This window comes from Patiria miniata, unplaced genomic scaffold, assembly GCF_015706575.1.
Source record: "Patiria miniata isolate m_02_andy unplaced genomic scaffold, ASM1570657v1 HiC_scaffold_25, whole genome shotgun sequence".
Taxonomy (NCBI): domain Eukaryota; kingdom Metazoa; phylum Echinodermata; class Asteroidea; order Valvatida; family Asterinidae; genus Patiria; species Patiria miniata.
Window position 1 is genome coordinate 13281676 of NW_024037064.1, and position 18603 is coordinate 13300278.

The 18603-nt window shown below is 37.3% G+C and overlaps 1 pseudogene; it reads right to left on the reverse strand.

Annotated features, from left to right (window-relative positions):
- Positions 1–15900: 15900 nt before the first annotated feature.
- On the reverse strand, positions 15901–18294 carry LOC119733079 (annotated as a pseudogene).
- Positions 18295–18603: the final 309 nt, after the last annotated feature.

An 18603-nucleotide genomic window follows, 5' to 3' on the forward strand; every position in this document is an offset into this window, starting at 1 on the left:
ACCGTGAACCCAATGCATACATATCCAAATCCTTCCAACTCAAAATGTTCATACTACCACGTCCGCCTTAACAAAGTCATTCTTGTCGAGTCATGCGCCAGAAAAGATGCGTGCCCAACGCGTGAACCTCCCTGGCGAGAGCTGATTAATTTTCTAGCAGGTATTAACTTGAATGTTGTGAAAAAATGCAATGAAGTTTATAATTTTTATCGTTAGATGTCTTTCAAAAATGAATAACTTGTATTTCGTAGAAAAATAGCAGTTGAAAAAAAGTAAATAAACTTTCGGAGTGAAACTCGAAATTAGCGTAGGCAACGGATCTTTAATCAAAATAATTATGAATCAAATTAGGTTTTGCCCTTCACCGACGTATACACACTGTGTACCCAGTGTGTATTCGCATCAAATAATTATGCGAATATCAAAACTGCTACTGCATGGACGGTTCTTCTTAACATTTAATGAAATTGTATCGTGTGAAATTTAAAATACTTAAAAAAAGCTTGAGCTCTTTGGTAATCAAATATTTTCTGTATTATATTCAGGTTCCTGCATGACATGACTTCGCATGAACTTTTAGAAATGGCAGCCGATTGTGCTTGGTTATCCAGAAGGGCCAAGATTCAAGGTACGTGTATTAAGAAACTAACCATCGCAGTCACTAAATTGATTGGTCCAAAGGTATCAGCGACAAACACCTTAAATACACTTCTGAAACGAGCACCATAGACCTAATGCAATGCCGACTACCAAGACCATAAACTTGCAGAAGAACCAACATTTTGATCGTTACGTACATACATTTGAACATGAAGTTGTTTAGATTACATAAAAATGCGTAAAACAAGATGGCGCTTTAACTCTCAACCAGGGTTTTTGGTTACCCTTTAAATTTGAGAAATATCCTTGACTTTAGGGTCAACTTGAAACAAGAGGCTCATTTATTTTATCCCTGTCTCTCGTGGGTTAAAGATTGTACATGTAGAAACACAGGCACAGCTCTGCTTGAAGTACATGTATTGAGAAGACAGACATTATCTGGATATACATGTAGTTTTAAATTTCACATCTGGTGAGCCAGCGTGACACGCAGTGAGTGTTTTAAGCCTAAGGCAGCAAACATTAAATGGTTCATAATGTTTAAATAATTGATACATTGTTTTTTGTTTTCCTTATTTTCTTGTCAGATTCGTGTCTTTGGAGAAGTGCCATATTGACAACCTTGCTGAACAAGGAATCCACTTACTTCTACATCTGGATAATCTTCTGTTAAAGGTTCCATTAAATGAATGTTACTCTAAAACATAGATTGGGCAATTAGCCAATCTGCATGGAGGTATTCAAAGAAAATCATGTTGAAATGTCAATATTTTAAAATGCAGGTTTTTTTGCGAGTTCCTTGCATTCAAATATATCTTCACGAACAAACGCTATTCAAGTATCTCTTTCAAGTGTAATTCTTTTTCATAGACTCTGTAGCTACAAAAAAAAAACAATTCCTTTGAGTTTTCTTTTGAAGATGTTCCATGGGAGAGAAAGAAAATAAAGGATCTAGATAGAGGACAGATTTAAAAAGCATGTGATTCAGTAGATTAAAAGTTGTCGGATCTATTTTATTTGTTCGATGTGAAAGTCGCCTTCCTATACTATATTTCTCATCACGGACAGTGAAAAATACTAATGTTCAAATACTATTTGAAACCATACTTTTGCTTGAATGTACGTTACGTATAGCACTGTGTATTTTTCATGAATTGATCCAATACATGAATAGGTATTCTCTAGTGTGGGTAACATTGTGATATGGTATGTACCCCGTTAAAGGTGATGTACAAAACCGGTTAGTGGCTAGGTCGACGATAATAGCCCTTGCATTCCGGCTCTGGCTATATTATTGGCGACCAGACCCTTTATCTTCTAATTGCTCAGTAACAACGTTATTGTTTTGTTAAAAGGTTGGTTCATACTCTGTGAAGTTACGGCAATTCACTTTGTGAAGTTACGGCAATCATTAACGCCAGCGCTAAAAATCTGGGGAAGAAAGAGTGAACCACATTTAACTCTGGGCAATTTTGAGTCAAATGGTTTCGATGTCAACATTTCAAAATTTGCTTTCACTTGAAGTATGAACCGATCGTTAGAGCTCAGCCCAGTCACTAAGGCGTGAATTCCTTAATGTGGATTCAAGTTAAAGACTTTAATTGTATACCATTCACGAAATGGACACTGTAGTAATATGTGCATATTGATGTGTCCAAATAATTGCAGTGAGTATTAATTACACTTACCGTTTTAGTGTTTGCATTTTAGTAATGTTTTTACATGCTGTTGTTTCTGAACACTCTTTGTAATAAAATTAGAGAAACATGAATTACATGTATGTTTAATTGTTTTGTTATCGTTTTCAGAAACATTTCTCCATAAATGCCCAGTAGGCTGCAGTAAGGTGGCCACCATAAGGTGGCCACCATTTAGCTGCAATAACGTGCCCATAAAGTTGCAGCAATGTCCTCATAAAGTTGCAATAACGTCCCCATAAAGTTGCAGTAGCGTGCCCATAAAGTTGCTTAAACGTGCCCAATACGTTGCTTTAACGTGTACAATAAGTTGCATCAACGTGTCCAGTAAGTTGCAGTGACGTCCCAAATTAGGTTGCAGTAACGTGCTAATCAAGTGGTAATCATGTCGCCAAAAGGTTGTAGAAACGTGCGTAGAAGTTGCTGTTATGTGTCAATTTGGTCGCAAATAACGTGGCGTCAAGGTGGTAATCATGTGCAATCACGACCAAAAAAAGTTGTGATGTATGTTGCGTTTACGTTGTGGAAACGTCATTGTAACGTTGCGTGATAACGTTGTAGCAACGCGCACGCGAGTCGACATTTTTACGTTGCCGCAACGTCATTTTCCTCACGTTGCAACAACGAAAACCTGACCTTCTGGCAACGTTGTCACAACGTAAATGTGTTAGCTGGGTATATACCATGCCCGCTCGAGCGTGGCCCGCCAGCTCAGACGTTGGTTTGCAATGCCCATTCCCGATCGACTTGACAGAGAAGTCTTTGCGACAGCCATTACAATATTTTCTGCTTACAACTATGCTTGTGCTCACCCTGTCCGGCTTTTAAATACTTTACCCTTGCAAAACAAAGGCCTACATCTGACTAAAATGAGCCTACCGCCATAGCTCTTCGTTAAAGGGTTTCCCTGTGCACCATCCCAGCAAACACAGAACGTTTTAAAAACGTTTTGGTAGGTTTTACGTAGGTCTTCGTCCAAAAAGGACGTTCTTAAACCGTGCATAAAACATTGTAGAATGTACAATTCCGAGGTTTTTTCAAGAACGTTCTAAAAACGATTTGCAACCGCTAGAAATTGTACCCACGTGAAACGATCTTTTGCGTTTAGAAAACCTTACATTTGAACGTAAATAAACTAAACAAACAGACCCACGTCTTCGTCCAAAAGGACGTTTTTAAAACGTGCTTAAAACTTAATGTACAATTCCGAGGTTTTTTCAAAAACGTTCTAAAAACGTTTTGCGAACGCTAGAAAATTTACCAAAGTGAGACGATCTTTTGCGACGTTTAAAAACGTTTGTTGGACGTTAGAAAATGGACCTACGTTAAAATGTCTTTTGTGACGTTTGGAAAACGTAATTTCCCAAACGTTTAAAAACCTCACATTCAAACGTAAATAAACGAAACAAATAGACCCATTAATTCGAATTGATGTGGAATCTTACATTTGTGTGCAAGGTTGAATATATTTACACATTTTCAATTACTAGCAGATTCATACGGACAATTACCCGGCATCCACTGTGTGTGTTGTTAAGGTTTTCTGTGTTTTAAGCAATTATTTCATTAATTTATTCTATTGAATGTTTTTATATTGTCTGTTTTTTATCGTCCATTTTCTGTATTTGTATGTTTTTGTATTGTTATGTGCAAATCGAGAAATGAAATTTCATGCCGGTATGATTTAAAAATAATTCAGTACGCTTTGGGCAAGATCCCGCAAGATTCTAGCCGATCGAAGCGTCAAAGACAATGACCCATAAACGTCTTGGCACTCTGGTTGGCCAAGGTGCGCTCAAGCTGCGGTCGTTCTGTTTCAAAGTCTAGTCGTAAACACAACGACACACTCTTCTCTGGCCATACACTAGTCACTTGCCAGTTATGCCCGTGGTCATCTCGAACTATTTTGTTCCAACTTTCAGCAAACTTTTGTTCACCAGTACAATGCAGTACTGCAGTAGCTAGGCTATACAACAAAACACACGGAGTTAGAATAATAACAGCCGGCTACACAGAATCCAATTAACAGGCCAGTCCCACACAGAGTTACAGTGACCACCTGCTGTGCAAGGTCAGATTACAACCACTGTCTTCCGCTGCATGGTAACCCAGTCTCACCCAACGTACAGTACACACAACCTTGCATACCAGTCAATACCTGAATCTCCCTGTGTGGCAGATTTGAAGTCAGTCAGTTGGACCACAAAGCAAGGAACAGATCTAGGAATGGGTTGCTGGTAATGTTGTACTTGTACAAGAAGTTTAAGACAGTATTTCTCAAAACATGAATGTTGGCTGTAAAGTGCATGCATATGGAAACTTTCAAGACTTAATTGCTCTTCTTGCAAACACTTATAATGGAATTGTATGGACGTTAATGGATTTATAAATGTTGCCTACATCACCATGATCACAATTTCCATGGTCATGATGGTGTCGTTCTACTCTGCTAGAAAGAATAAAGGATGACTTGGAGGATGAAAAAGGTTGGTGAGTAGAGACAATCTTTCATTTAAAACCAACTTTAGATATGTTGCAGAATAGAATAGTGATATAATATTAATGTAAATAACAAACTGTTATAATGTTATGGTACGGTCTCAGTTACAGTTCATGATAACCAGATTCCTTCAACATCAAAGTTGCAAGAGAATTTCACAATTTTTTAGAAACTACATTTATTTTGTCCAATGCTTGTTTTAGGGAGGGAGTTAGGGCAGAAACTATTGTAAACCACATTTAATGTATATCGTAAATTGACTTGGGGTCGAATTAACAAATAAGAATCAGCCATGTCGGCTGATTTGACAAGTTTGGAGATTGGTTTGAATTTGTTTATCATGTTTATGCAAAAGTGTGCTGCTGTTGTTCGCCGACAACAAGTTCATTTGTGGACAAGTCGACTTGATCATTGTAAGTTTTTTCACACAAATAGTAGCAACAGTATACAATGTATACACATTATAAGATGGAATGTTTGTGTCGGGGTGATATAAATCAAATTAGGTTTTGCCCTTCACCGACAGTGTTCAAATGTATACACACTTGCTAAACGTTGCTATAGGTTTAGCCATGCTGTAGCCACGTATACGCTTCGTCCATAATTATCTCCGGACTTTTGACGTTTGTTATTGTTTAGGCTCCATGTATTTTCCTTCGCAATTCTTTTTATACCAATGCGTAGGAAATTAAATGAAAAAGACATTTAAGATCGCCCGATTCGGTCCAGTATGTTCTACAGCCAACATGACTAAGCCTATTTTGTGAAACTTTGGCGGAGTTTTGCCTCGATCAATCAGACCGCGCCCGTGAATTAGACTTTTTGGGAGGATTAAAAATGAAAGATGTGTAGTAGAGTTTGTCAGGTTGTGTTTTTTACATCTCGGAACAAAATCTCAATTACGATTTATTGCTCGCGAGGGGCAACTTGAACTGGTGAACTTGTGACCCTGCCTACTGGTAATGGTCATAAAGCTGTGTGTGCTGAAAGTTGAAGTTAAAGGTTCACTGCATTAATTTGTGTGCTTCACAATCACAAAATAGGTTCTTCAGTTCTTTTCCCCTCCATTACACCAATTCGGCTAAAACATGTAAAACCAAAAAAGGTTGGAAATGTGATAACCAGTTCGGACCTCTATATATTGCCACAAGATGAAACTTTGAATAAACTTCACAAAGTTGTCCTGCAGCCAAAAGTGAAAATAGAAAATACTGAATAATTTACAAACTCGTTTCTACTAAGGCATCAACACACCATTAAAATGGAGCAGAGTTTATCTATCTACCGACAATCAACTGCTCAATTAACTGGTTCACTTGTCATGTTATCCTTTTAATTTTCCCCCAAGAGGAATGCATGAGGAAACCACTCTAATATACCAAGGAGGCCGAAATCAAGAATGGCTACTGGGGAAAAACAGTCTCCAGACCTTCTAGGTGGATGAATTACAAAGTAAGTTCATTTCTGCAAATCGACGTTTTTTTACACACATGTGCTAAATATCCTGGTTAGTGTTTTAAATGTTTTTCTTTGTTCTTCCATGGATGCGCTGTAGAAGAATCTACATAAGGAATGAGTTACAAACTAACACGAAAATTACGTATACGCATGTGGTTTTTATTTGCATGTTACAAAGAATTATCAACTTGCCAATACATAACATTTCAATGTTTATAACCTTGTGGGGATTATGGGAATTGTTTACCCTTCTTCACATATTTGTAAGTTGTGACGGGTACACAATTTCCAATTAGATGCTAATAGAATTCATGACTTGTTTTTATATGACATGAGCTGCCAATTTTTGTTTGCGCTGAGAACCTTTACATACTGCGAGCATCAGTTTGTGCTTGCCAAACCCAAGTGAAATTCAATCGACAATCAACATTTTAATGACTAGATCAGCAACTTGGCAGTATGATTTAAGTATAAGTGAACATGTAGGAATTGCCTTTGTAAATATTGTACAATGAACTTAGCCCGTAGGGGTCTGTATTATGATCTTGTTCCTTTGGGTGATTTGCAGAAGGAATCCCTCAAATACTCCTCAAACTGTTTTTCTTTAATTGATATATTTTTTGTTATTTATTTGATTCGTTTGCACTGTAGAAACCTGGAAGTGATGCAGCAGCTCAATCTGAGGATATTCAGGAAGATGAAGATCAGATGACCAGTGAAGACTTTTATATTTTAACAAATTTAGTTAAGAAAATATATGTTTGCTTTGGCAGTTTTAAACAATATGTTTAAGATAAAGACCAGTTGGAGTCTGGATTATACTGGCAAAGCACATACTTATCGCCATTCATAAATACCCTTTCGGTCCACAAAGTTAAAACTAATTCGGTCCAAAAGTCAAAATAAGTCAAATATTATAACAATTTCAATGTTTTTTCCCAGCTATTTTACTCTATGATTGTCGGACACCAGCCACAGGTCTTAATCAGTTGTTTTATAACCGGCAACGTGACGAGCTCTCGAACGACCGATATGAATTAGTAAAATGTTTCTCTGGTATTTATGCATAAACAGGTGTATCAAATTTAACCTTATTTCCCACTTTTCTTGTTGCTATTTTCAAGGGTACATGTATTTTGGTGTAATTTGTTTTTATGCAAATTAAATTTTCTTCTAGGTTTTATGGTTAAAAGTGTGATGCTATTTCAGGTAGCAAAAACATCTCTGTTACAGCTCATTTAGCACAAAAGAAAAACAATCCTGTACATTTTCTTCTGTCCAGTACGCCATCAAGTAAAAATTTCTCGCAGACGTGTTCATTCAGCACATATTCCGGCACAATAAATCTTTGTGATAAATCGCATTAACAACTTTAAAAAAAAAAATTAATTTAATTTTAATTTCTAATAACTACAGGTACGGATATAAATCCATGAAAACTCGAGTTCTGTAATTTGAAGTTCCGGACCAAGAATAAAGTTGATAAAACACAGAATCATCTAGTATCAGTTGGTTGTTCGAACGTCCGAAACGTTTTATGTAGGTCCTTGTTACGTCTTTAGTCAAAAGTAGTACGTTTTTAATAGGTTTTGTACGTTCAACAAACGTTCTAAGAACGTTTATGGCATGTCAGTTGGTTGTCTGAACGTCCGAAACGTTTTATGTAGGTCCTTGTTACGTCTTTAGTCAAAAGTAGTACGTTTTTAATAGGTTGTGTACGTTCAGTGAACGTTCTAAGAACGTTTATGGCACGTCAGTTGGTTGTCTGAACGTCCAAAACGTTTTATGTAGGTCATTGTTAGGTCCTAGATAACTACTAGCAAGTTGCTAATACGTTTTGTACGTTCAAAGAACGTCTCAGAAAACTTTTTTAAAAACGTCCAAGAGTGTCCACAAATGGCCGTTTTTAAAACGTTTATTCAAAACGAAAGAGCCACGCTCAGAAAACGTTCAGAAAACGTTAAACTGTTTGCTGGGTTGTGTTTTTACTGCAGTACTGCATTGTACTGGTGAACAAAAGTTTGCTGAAAGTTGGACTGGCAGGATGACTGATGTATGGCCAGAGCAGAGTGTGTCGTTGTGTGTACGACTAGACTTTGAAACAGAACGACCGCAGCCTGAGCGCACCTTGGCCAACCAGAGTGCCAAGACGGTTATGGGTCATTGTCTTTGAAGCTTTATTCGATTTACACATAACAATACAAAAACATAACAAATACAGAAAATTGACGATAAAAAACAGACAATATTAAAACATTCAATAAAAAAAAATTAATTGCCTAAAAAACAGAAAACCTGAACAACACACACAGTGGATGCCGGGTAATTGTCCGTATTTATCTACTAGTAATTGAAAATGTGTAAACATATTCAACATTACACAAAAATGTAAGATTCCACATCAATTCAAACTGATGGGTCTATTTGTTTCGTTTATTTACGTTTGAATGTGAGGTTTTTTACACGTTTGGGAATTACGTCTTCCAATAGCCTTAGTCAAGGCGCTAAATGTTATTCAACCCGGCCACGGCGCGTAAACGATATCCTCGCTAGAACTATGCATTATACAGTGCATTAAAAATACAGCGCGAACAGCGACCTCATGCGGCCACCATTTCTATGCAAATTAGTTGGACCCTATATCGCGCCTTGGTTCAATCGTCGGCAAAAGCGTTTGTTTTTCTTTATTTTGTGCTGGATTTCTAGCGCACGACCTCGTATGCGAATTCAGATAAGTGTAGGCGGGGCTAATATGTGGAGTGTCCAATCACACCTTGGTAAATCCGGACGTCATCAAATTGTTTGCAGCTAGCTATTCGCCTTTTGCGGACGTGACAGGAACCACAGTTTTTGTGCATTGGTGCCGTGTGCAGAGACACATATGGTGTACGTGTACATGTATGGATTATGTATGGATTATTATTTTACTAAGCAAGTTTCCCCGCAACGATCGACCAATAAGTAAACTACATTTAAGGTCAGCTAAGGCTATTAACATAATGAGCACCACCCCCAAAACCTCACATGGACGATTGAACCAAGGCGCTATATTGGTCCAACTGATTTGCATAAAAATAGTGGCCGCGTGAGGTCGCTGTTCGCGCTGTATTTTTAATGCACTGTATACTGCATGCATAGCGCATAGACATTATGACTGCATGCATTACAGCGCTACGGCCGGATAAAAAACAACTAGCGCCTTGACCAAGGCTAGTCTTCCAAACATTTTAATGTAGATCAATTTTCTAACGTCCAACAAAAGATCGTCTAAATTGGGTAAATTTTCTAGCGTTCGCAAAACGTTTTTAGAAAGTTTTTGAAAAATACCTCGGAATTGTACATTATCTACGTTTTAAGCACGTTTTAAAAACGTCCTTTTGGACAAAGACGTGGGTCTGTTTGTTTAGTGTATTTACGTTTGAATGTAAGGTTTTTTGAACGTTTGGGAAATTACGTTTTCCAAACGTAACAAAAGACATTTTAATGTAGGTTCATTTTCCAACGTCCAACAAACGTTTTTTAACGTCGCAAAAGATTTCACGTGGGTAAATTTTCTAGCGTTCGTAAAACGTTTTTAGAACGTTCTTGAAAAACCTCGGAATTGTACGTTATCTACAACGTTTTATGCATGTTTTAAAAACGTCCTTATTGGACAAAGACGTAAACGACCTACGTAGAACCTACCAAAACGTTTTTTAAACATTCTGTGTTTGCTGGGAAGTGCCTCACTGGTGTTTCTGTTTGGGCGTCTTCCATTTCTTCCATTACACAAATAAATTTGGAATTTACAACTTAAAAGGGTAGGGTTCATTCTTGCTATCAACCCTTGTTCAAGGAGAATAATTATCCCAAGTGCACTACTAATAGAGGCAGTGAACAAATACGGTGTTTTTAGACGTTTGTTGAAAAGAAAATACACTCCAAAAGACATTTGTCCTCTATAAAATCGTAAACGTTTTTAAGAAATCACTGAAAGAAAAATTACAGGAGAAACGGAACCAAATATATTTGAAAACTCATCAGCCACAATTTATTTATTTATATGTACATTATTTCAATCGCTGTTGACAAAACATGTCACTTTACACTTTAATAATACACATTTTAAAGTCTTAATTATTGAATCTGTTTGAATATTTATCTCCTCAATTAATTTACATGTACATCATTTTAATTGTACAAATATCAAAACATGTAAAAGAGAAACAAACTTTCGTAAGAGGAAATACAGACATCCAAAAAGCCCATACAATTAAAAAAAAAGTGGTAAGGTTACAGGAAGGTGCAAGGACCTTCCAAGTGAAGCTGCAAGATTCAAAGTATATTGAATTATCTATGCTTGCAATGCATTAATGGAATCAGTAATTATTTCAAACAAACTTGACTCTGATTGGTCGATCAATGGCAGTGGCGTATAGGCAATGTAGCTTTTGATGTCAAGAGGGGAGTGGGCATATTCAAGAGCCTCAATGTCCCAACATTCTTGGGGTTTGTTTTCATTGCATTCATGTCAGACCTCTCAAGTGAAATCACACATTGATGGTGAATACCTCACCGTTAAAACTTTATGAGTTTAAAACCAAACCACTACTTTGACTCATGGGTCATTACACTTTGAACAAAGAATGTCATAAATTATTTTTTATAGACTAAATTTTTGATATGTATATTACAATGCAGTTACATCAGCATATTTGTCACTCTCTCAAGACTGAAAATTCTTACCATGGCGGTAAATTCTTCATTAGTATTTTCTGTTAGTGTGTCTATACTTGATACATTTGGTCAATAAATGAAAATTTAATAAAGGAAGCCGGTACATAACATTAGCATCAAAACGGAGTGACACAGCATGCGTGTTTGTGCCGACTCTTTCTAGAAAGAGAGTAACCATGTTTGACGGCCTTCCTACTTTCATAACTTTGTAAACATTGCTAGCAGTGACCAGCATTGAGGCTACACCGCCCTAATCCATGTGCCAGTGTCTAGTCTAATTCATGTTACTAGAGATGCATGACAGTTTTAATAAAGTCAGAAAACAATCTCACAAGATTTGCGTGACTGCCTGGTACTACAATTCCAAAAGATACATATACATCAGAAAAATATGTTTAGACTTGTTGTCTTCACAGCAGCTTGTAGGTTGGGGTGGGAACAGACACCTTCATCCTGAAGAGGAAAATGTTGAAATAATACACATGTAAATTGATTAACAAAACAGTTTAAAACATGCAAAAGTGAGTCACACTACACAATAGAGTACGGAAGTAAATACATCATGTGCACAATTGTAAAAGAACAGTGCGTGATTTAGCCAGTGAACAAACATGCGCACGTCCATTCGTTTGCACTTCACTTCCTGTTCTAAAAGACGTCACACTTCAGGACTCTATAAGTGTTCAGTATACCAAGCATGTACATAATTATGCCTTGAAATCTCACTTTTAGTTTTGCTGTGAGCACTTCCAACAAAATGATCTGGAGGCATTGGCCACTGAACACCTTTAAACAAATTTAGGCTAAAATGCATTTTTTTAGAACATAAATGACAAGGCCAAAACCAACAAAAAAGGAATTCAGCTTCCATTTATGTGGCATTTGAATATAGGGTAGGTAGGTAGGGAATGTTTTTGATTTTTGTTTTTGGAGGGGGGGGGGGTGATCGTTATGTAAGTGTGTGCGTGTTGTCAATGTTAAAGGTAGGAATTGATGGTTTTGGTTTTTTGTTTTTTTTCTTGAACCTTAACTTTGGAAATGTTTGTCCTGGATGAAAAGATAATCTCGATCGAAAGATGTAGCAAAATCGCTACATCAGCGACCAAAAAAATTCAGTCTCTGTGGAAGCATTGGGCGTCTGGCCGTACTACAGAGCTTGCAATAGTACTGCACGGCCAGACGCAGTCGGGCTAAGTTTTCCCCTAATCTCTAAAATCTGTATGCACCCAAACATTCCGGATGGATTATGTAAAAAGTGATGAGTCTGTGTTCCGTACTGTAGTTCTCTTTCTACTAAAGTAGAGCCGTAGCCTAGGGCAGCGCAGGCAGACATGGCAGTAGCCAGTAGGAGTATCATTCTCAAGTGAAAAAAATGCAGGTAAGATTCAAAATCAAAGCAGGGCACTAGAGAATCCCCATGCCAAGTAAAACTTATCGAACCGGGCGAATATTTAATAGAAACAAAAATCTCCAACTTTTGATCATAGGCATACACCGTGGCGTACACGTACGGCTTGTGTTCACTCGGTTAACTTTGATGTGCCAAATTTTCAGACGAACCGTTTTATCGATTTTCGGACTTAATTCTGCAAACCAAACTGCATAAAGAGAAACGATAAATGACTGTGTAATGTGGTTTTGCTCATTTGCGCACTCAAAATATGAAATACTGATAATCAGCAAACATGGATGCCTGCGGTCGCAGTTTGACCCACTGAAGTATCGGTCAACATCACGCTTGAAGAACTTTGATAAATGTTTCTTTCCACGTGGACAGGAATTTAAGGCAATCAAAGTCACTTTTGCAAACCTTAGCGCAAAAAAACAGAGAGTATTTGATGCATTTTTTTTGTTTTTCCGTGTCGTGTAGTACGAAAATATTGGGTCACAAATTCAAAACAGGCGACAGTTTAGGGGATAATTTTTTCAGTTTTGCCGAGTAATTGTAAACTTGTCTTCACTGAAAAATGGTAAAAGATGCCATGGAAAGTGCGATGTTTAAATATCATTTAAGTCGGAAACCGTTTCAATGAGAAAAGTAAGGTCTCACGTTATACGTTTTTTCGTTGAATGTAACGTTAGTGTGCACGTACCTGTACACAGACCCTGCGGGAATCTGGCCCGTAAACATGGCTAGCCACGCGCCGCGCGCGGCGCTCCGTTTGTAATCTTTCGACGCGTTGGCAAATAAATGTATACATTTAACCGAAACGATTTACAACTGACTGGTTCCCGCCCCTGAAATGCAAGCACGATCACAGAGGGCACTGGGACCAGTGTATTTGTGCACGAAGCTTTCAAAATGGGTTTACTCGAAAAATGACGATTTTTATAAGCTACAGGTTTCCTTCTTACATCAAATCACCTGTAAAATGATAATAATCTATCATCCTTTCCGATGGTACTACGGCTGATCTAAGGTAAACCCGGAAAATTGTCAAAATGTGTAAACCAAAGTCAAAAGCGAAAGATTTTTTTCCTTTTCATTTTGTACGTTTTTTGTCCATAATTATTGGGTTTTTTTTTTTTTTTTTAAAGGTTTTTAGCGCCGTTACCACACTGTAGGGATAATTTATATCTTTGTTCACTTGGTCTACTGATAATTTTTGGTTTGAATCATCTTTTAAGTACGTTTGAGAAGGATACATTTTAAGACATAAAAACCAGACAATCGTTCAGTGCGTCGTCTGCTACCGCTCTTTGCAAGCCGACGACGCGGAGGAAACCATTGCGCATGCGTGAGAAGACGAACTAAATGCACGCACGGTCTATGGGGCTGAAACATACGTGTGGTAACATGATTCTATCCACTGACCCAAAAAGAATGATTTTCAGAGATGACAAACACCGACAACGCGTGAGCTGAGAACATACGTACGTACGCGTATTATAAATTGAAACTAAACAACATGCAGTACAAGGAGGTCATGAATAAAATATTAGCAATATAGTGAATGCGCGTAGGAAGCCTTTAGAGTACCCCCCCCCCCCTTTCATACCACTTTAAAGCTCAGATTTTATTAATCTATGTTGTTTCTGTCATAAAATATTGGATGTTTTATTTTATGAATATTTCGTTAACCAAACCCAACTTTTATATAAGGAAAGGATATCCCAACGTTAATGAAATCTGGAGTCAATAAAAGTCTAAAGTATTGCTTATATTTTTTAACCCCAGACTGTCTAGAAAACACTATTATCAGTGCAGGGAGAGAAATAGGGATTATCTTTCAACAGAAAATACCATCTCCATTGATGGTATGGATCAGTCAAAGACCAATTTCCCTAGTTTGTTCATAGAGGACACGATTTTCAAAATAAATCTTTCACGATGTTATGAATGAATGTAACAAAACCCTAAGGTCACTAAAGAAAAATACAGTGAGGTCAAATGAATATTCATTTAAGAGTCGGCAACCAAGCCGATCGACGGCTAATTCCCATCTCCAAATTTTCAATAACAAACAAGTGCATCTTCAGAATCGTGATAGTTGTTAAAACCAACTTGTTAAAGAAAGATATTTACTTTTCACTTGTCTTAGTCTTCTAGAAATACTTTAATAGCTTTCGCGTCCAATCACTGGAGTGGAGGCAACTCTTTGGATTTCCAAAGTTTATTGATAGACAAACGAAAAGCTGCCGAACTATGAAAAGCCGAACACTGTAAAATTGGACAATTGTTATTGATGAGTACCAAAATAGTTCTTATTGTTGAAAATACAAATTAATCAAAAAATGCGACAAAATAATTCCTCACATGTCCTTTATGTATGTAATAAGCTGTTCTTAGTTGGGTTTTTCGGTATAGGAACACTTCCTAGTTTGTTTGAAAATCATTTAAAAAGTGCCCTCCAGGAGTAGAAGTTGTACATTTTCCAGTTTTTTTTTTCGAGACTGATGAATTCGTTTAACAGAATAAAGTTTACGAAAGGGTCTGGTTCAAAATATTTCATTTTGTGTAAACACCCTCACCTATTTTTGTAAATTTGTAAATGCTGAAAGATCTCCATCGGCTAATTCGAGAGTCCTACACACCAAGGGTTGAAGTAAGGCATATCCGAGGGCCAAAGATTTATAATCTCAAGGATGGATATCTTCACACCTTGAAGAAATCGGCAATCACAGCAAGCCTCATCACATCTGCTTCAGTAAAGTAAACGGCAAAACGCAAGTGAAATACAGAATGTGGTGTTGTGATCCTTGGCGGCCTAACGATGTAGAGGCCAATGACCCAGAAGTGCCTTCCACATCCTCCCCGTCGGATGGCCTAAATATTTTGAAGGTAACTTTAAACACAAAAATGGTTTCTATTCCGGACATTTCATTTACCGTGTTTTGCCATTAACTTCCCTTCATTAACGTATTTCCAATTCAGTTTACAAAAACATAGTAAAATATTTCGTTAAACGAGTAAATTCAACAGAATGTGGTATATAAAATTATATCTCACAAGACACTGTTAGTTTCATTTATTTTCACAGAATTATTCACCAGCGTGTTCTGTCCCTGCAAGGGTTGATTAGAGCTTAGCAAAGATTGATCCCGGCCTTGACAGCATCCTGCCAGTGTTTGGAAGGAGACTCCAGACACAGCACAGGCATGGTCGACTGATTTCCTCAAAGACTAGCACGAATATACGGAGGTAAATTTTACCACATTTTATTTTATTTCATTTCTATTTCTTTTATCAATGTCGATTTTTTTATCTGAACCTTTGTATTTCTACCTTCATTGTCTTGAAGACGGTAGAGACAAACATCTCATACATGTATGTTGACAGTTTTTAAAATTTCTATTCCTTCCGTGACGGCCCCTGCTTACATTTTGTTTCTGGTATCCTAAAACTGAATCTACAGATAAAAACAAATTAATTATGCAATCAACCGTCAACATAATTTAGGTAAGATGTCGATAGATATATTGATAAGATTATGTAGGCAATGGAGGATCACAACCATCCTTGGCCCCTGGAGTTGCTGCAGACACAGCCCAGGAGAGACACCCCGACGGACATATCCCATCTTCAAGAGATGGAATAGTGTGCGACTCAAAATTGCCTGAGGGTAACAAGTAAATTAAGTGCTATAATAAATAAATAATATATAAAACAACGTGAGTTATGTGTTGTTTATGCTAATTTTGAATACAAATCACAATTTTCTTGGGGTTTTAATCTTGCATTTTCTAAACTAGCATTGCATTTTGCCACTTTGCGAGAAAAGAGCTAACCAACAAGCCGTTCTTGGAATTTTGTTTTGACAAATTTCATTTTTTGGTTGACCAAGAATAATAATTTTTTAATGAGTAAACTGAACCTACATCAGAACCAAAAATGTACAAAACTTGTGTAGACAAGGGACTATTCTAGTTTACTAGTCTCTAATAATTACAGGTCTGTGTGCAAGTTATTCACAGACGGCTTGCTCAATTAAAGTAATACCACATGACTCTCTTCCATGAAATGTCCTGTACCTTACCTCTTTTAAGACTTACATGATCTTGATTCCAACTTAATTGTAAATAGCCCTAATGGCGAATGGTGGTGGCAAAGTAATATATTTCAGCGATTCCAACTTTATTGTAAATAGCTCTAATGGCAGATGGTGGTGGAAGTGTAATATATTTTCGTGATTTTCCGTGAATTTGAGAAAGTTGAGGTATAAAATTTTCTATCACTCAGTAATACTGTTGTCGTATTAAAATAAAAAATCACTAAAAACATGAACGTTTGTCATCTAAATCTGTTTGAATACACTCGAACTAACTTGGTCAAATTATCTATACAAAACTTGGCTTTATCTAATATAATTATAAAGTTAAACTAAATGTTAAGCGAGAAATACCCCAAAATGGCCTGATAATGGCTTATATATACAGCACCACCAACGGCCTCAATATATGTTCCAAAGCAGGCATGATCTAAACCACCGATTCTTTTATCACAAGAATCATCATTTATATGCAACTTATACATATCAAAAATCACCTCTATAGATGTCCTGAAATAAAGATGAATCAAAGTATAATACTCACTTTGCTGAGTTGTCCTAATATCAAAGAAAAATGACGAAATTTGACTGAATTTGTTGCGAAAACTGATCACGTTGCAAAATGATTACAAGTATGGTGAAAATGAATAGCGCCCTCTGGCTTAAACAAACTATCTAACATAAAAATGAAATGGCACTCTCTGGCGTGCCATGCACTGAATGATATTCTGGCGAATACAGCCCCCCCCCCCCACCAAAAAAAATCTGGATCCACCTATGCATATGCACATAAATCATTGTTAACTATTGATTGTTCTTGAACTTGTAATCCTTATTAAAGATGTAATGCATTTTTGAAAGGGCTAGTCCTGGAGAGAGCGAAATATATATGCAGTTTATATCACTTTATTATTAATATTAATATTTATCAGGGAAGCCATTCATATGTTTTAATGTAAAGTTGCTTGTACTTCTGTTGATAAATATGGATTAATTTTAAATATAATTTCTTGTAATCCATTTGTTCTTAGAATTTACTGAATTTGAATTTTGCATTGCTGAGAACAACTCCCGTGAAATGAATTTTGTCTTTATTCTACTTTCGATCTTTAAGATTTCTGAGACTTTCAGCTAGTGACGCATGTGTACAGGCTTGCTAGTGTTTCGAGTATGAAATTGCAAAAGTGTAGCTGTACTAACCTCCATCCATTTGTTGTAAACACCTTCGAATCTTTGTCACAGCTTCTACAGCCAAAGGGGCTTGGTAGATGTTGGCGTAAACCATTGCTGAATGGCCCACGTGTTTTGTAGAGCAGCTCTCTCTCTGACTCGGGCAAATCCAGCAAGGCATATATAGTGCTGCCTCTGTGTCGTATTTGGTTGGCACTGATTCGCTCCGGGGCTTCCAAGTCTTCTACCATGCTGCACACTTTTTGTACGCAGTGCCACCCACTGATGTGATTATCACTTTGTTGTATGCTGGGGAATATGTATGTGTTGTTTGGGCTGACCCCAGCTGTCTCCCTGACCTCCTCGCTGGCTATTATTTCCATTGCAGCGTGGCAGTCTCTTGGGATTATCACAGGGACCAGGTGGTTGTTACCCTTTCCTGTTTGGAAAGTTCTTCTGCAAATAACTTTCTCTTTACCTCGTTGAATGCCTGGATCCTGTGCTTGTTGATCCAGGCACCTTTTACGGCTTCATCCCATTCAACCAGCACCAATCTGGCAGGTTCTCCTCCTCTCGAATAGAACATGGTAATTCTGCTTGCTGCCAGATCCCTTAGCTTGACAAATTCATGGGAGTTCCAGAAGACAAAATTGTCTTCTGCCATTTTCTTCATTTCACTGACTGTTTAATCTCTAAGATTTTTGACATTTGTCTCCAGTGGTAGCCTTTCTGGCTTGTGCAGATAGACTAGCCTGTTCTTGGTGAGGCTGTACTGCGCATCATCAAATATAAAGTTAAGGTGAAGATCCAGGACTCGCACAAACTTCTAAATGTCTTCCTCATCTTTATCTCTCCCTTCGATTAGGTATGTGCCTTTCACAATCTTCGCTGTGGTCTTCAGGAGATAAAATATGACATTTTTTTAGGCCAGCTTTTAAATCAGAGGGAGATGTGATAGTTGTGTCTTCATTTT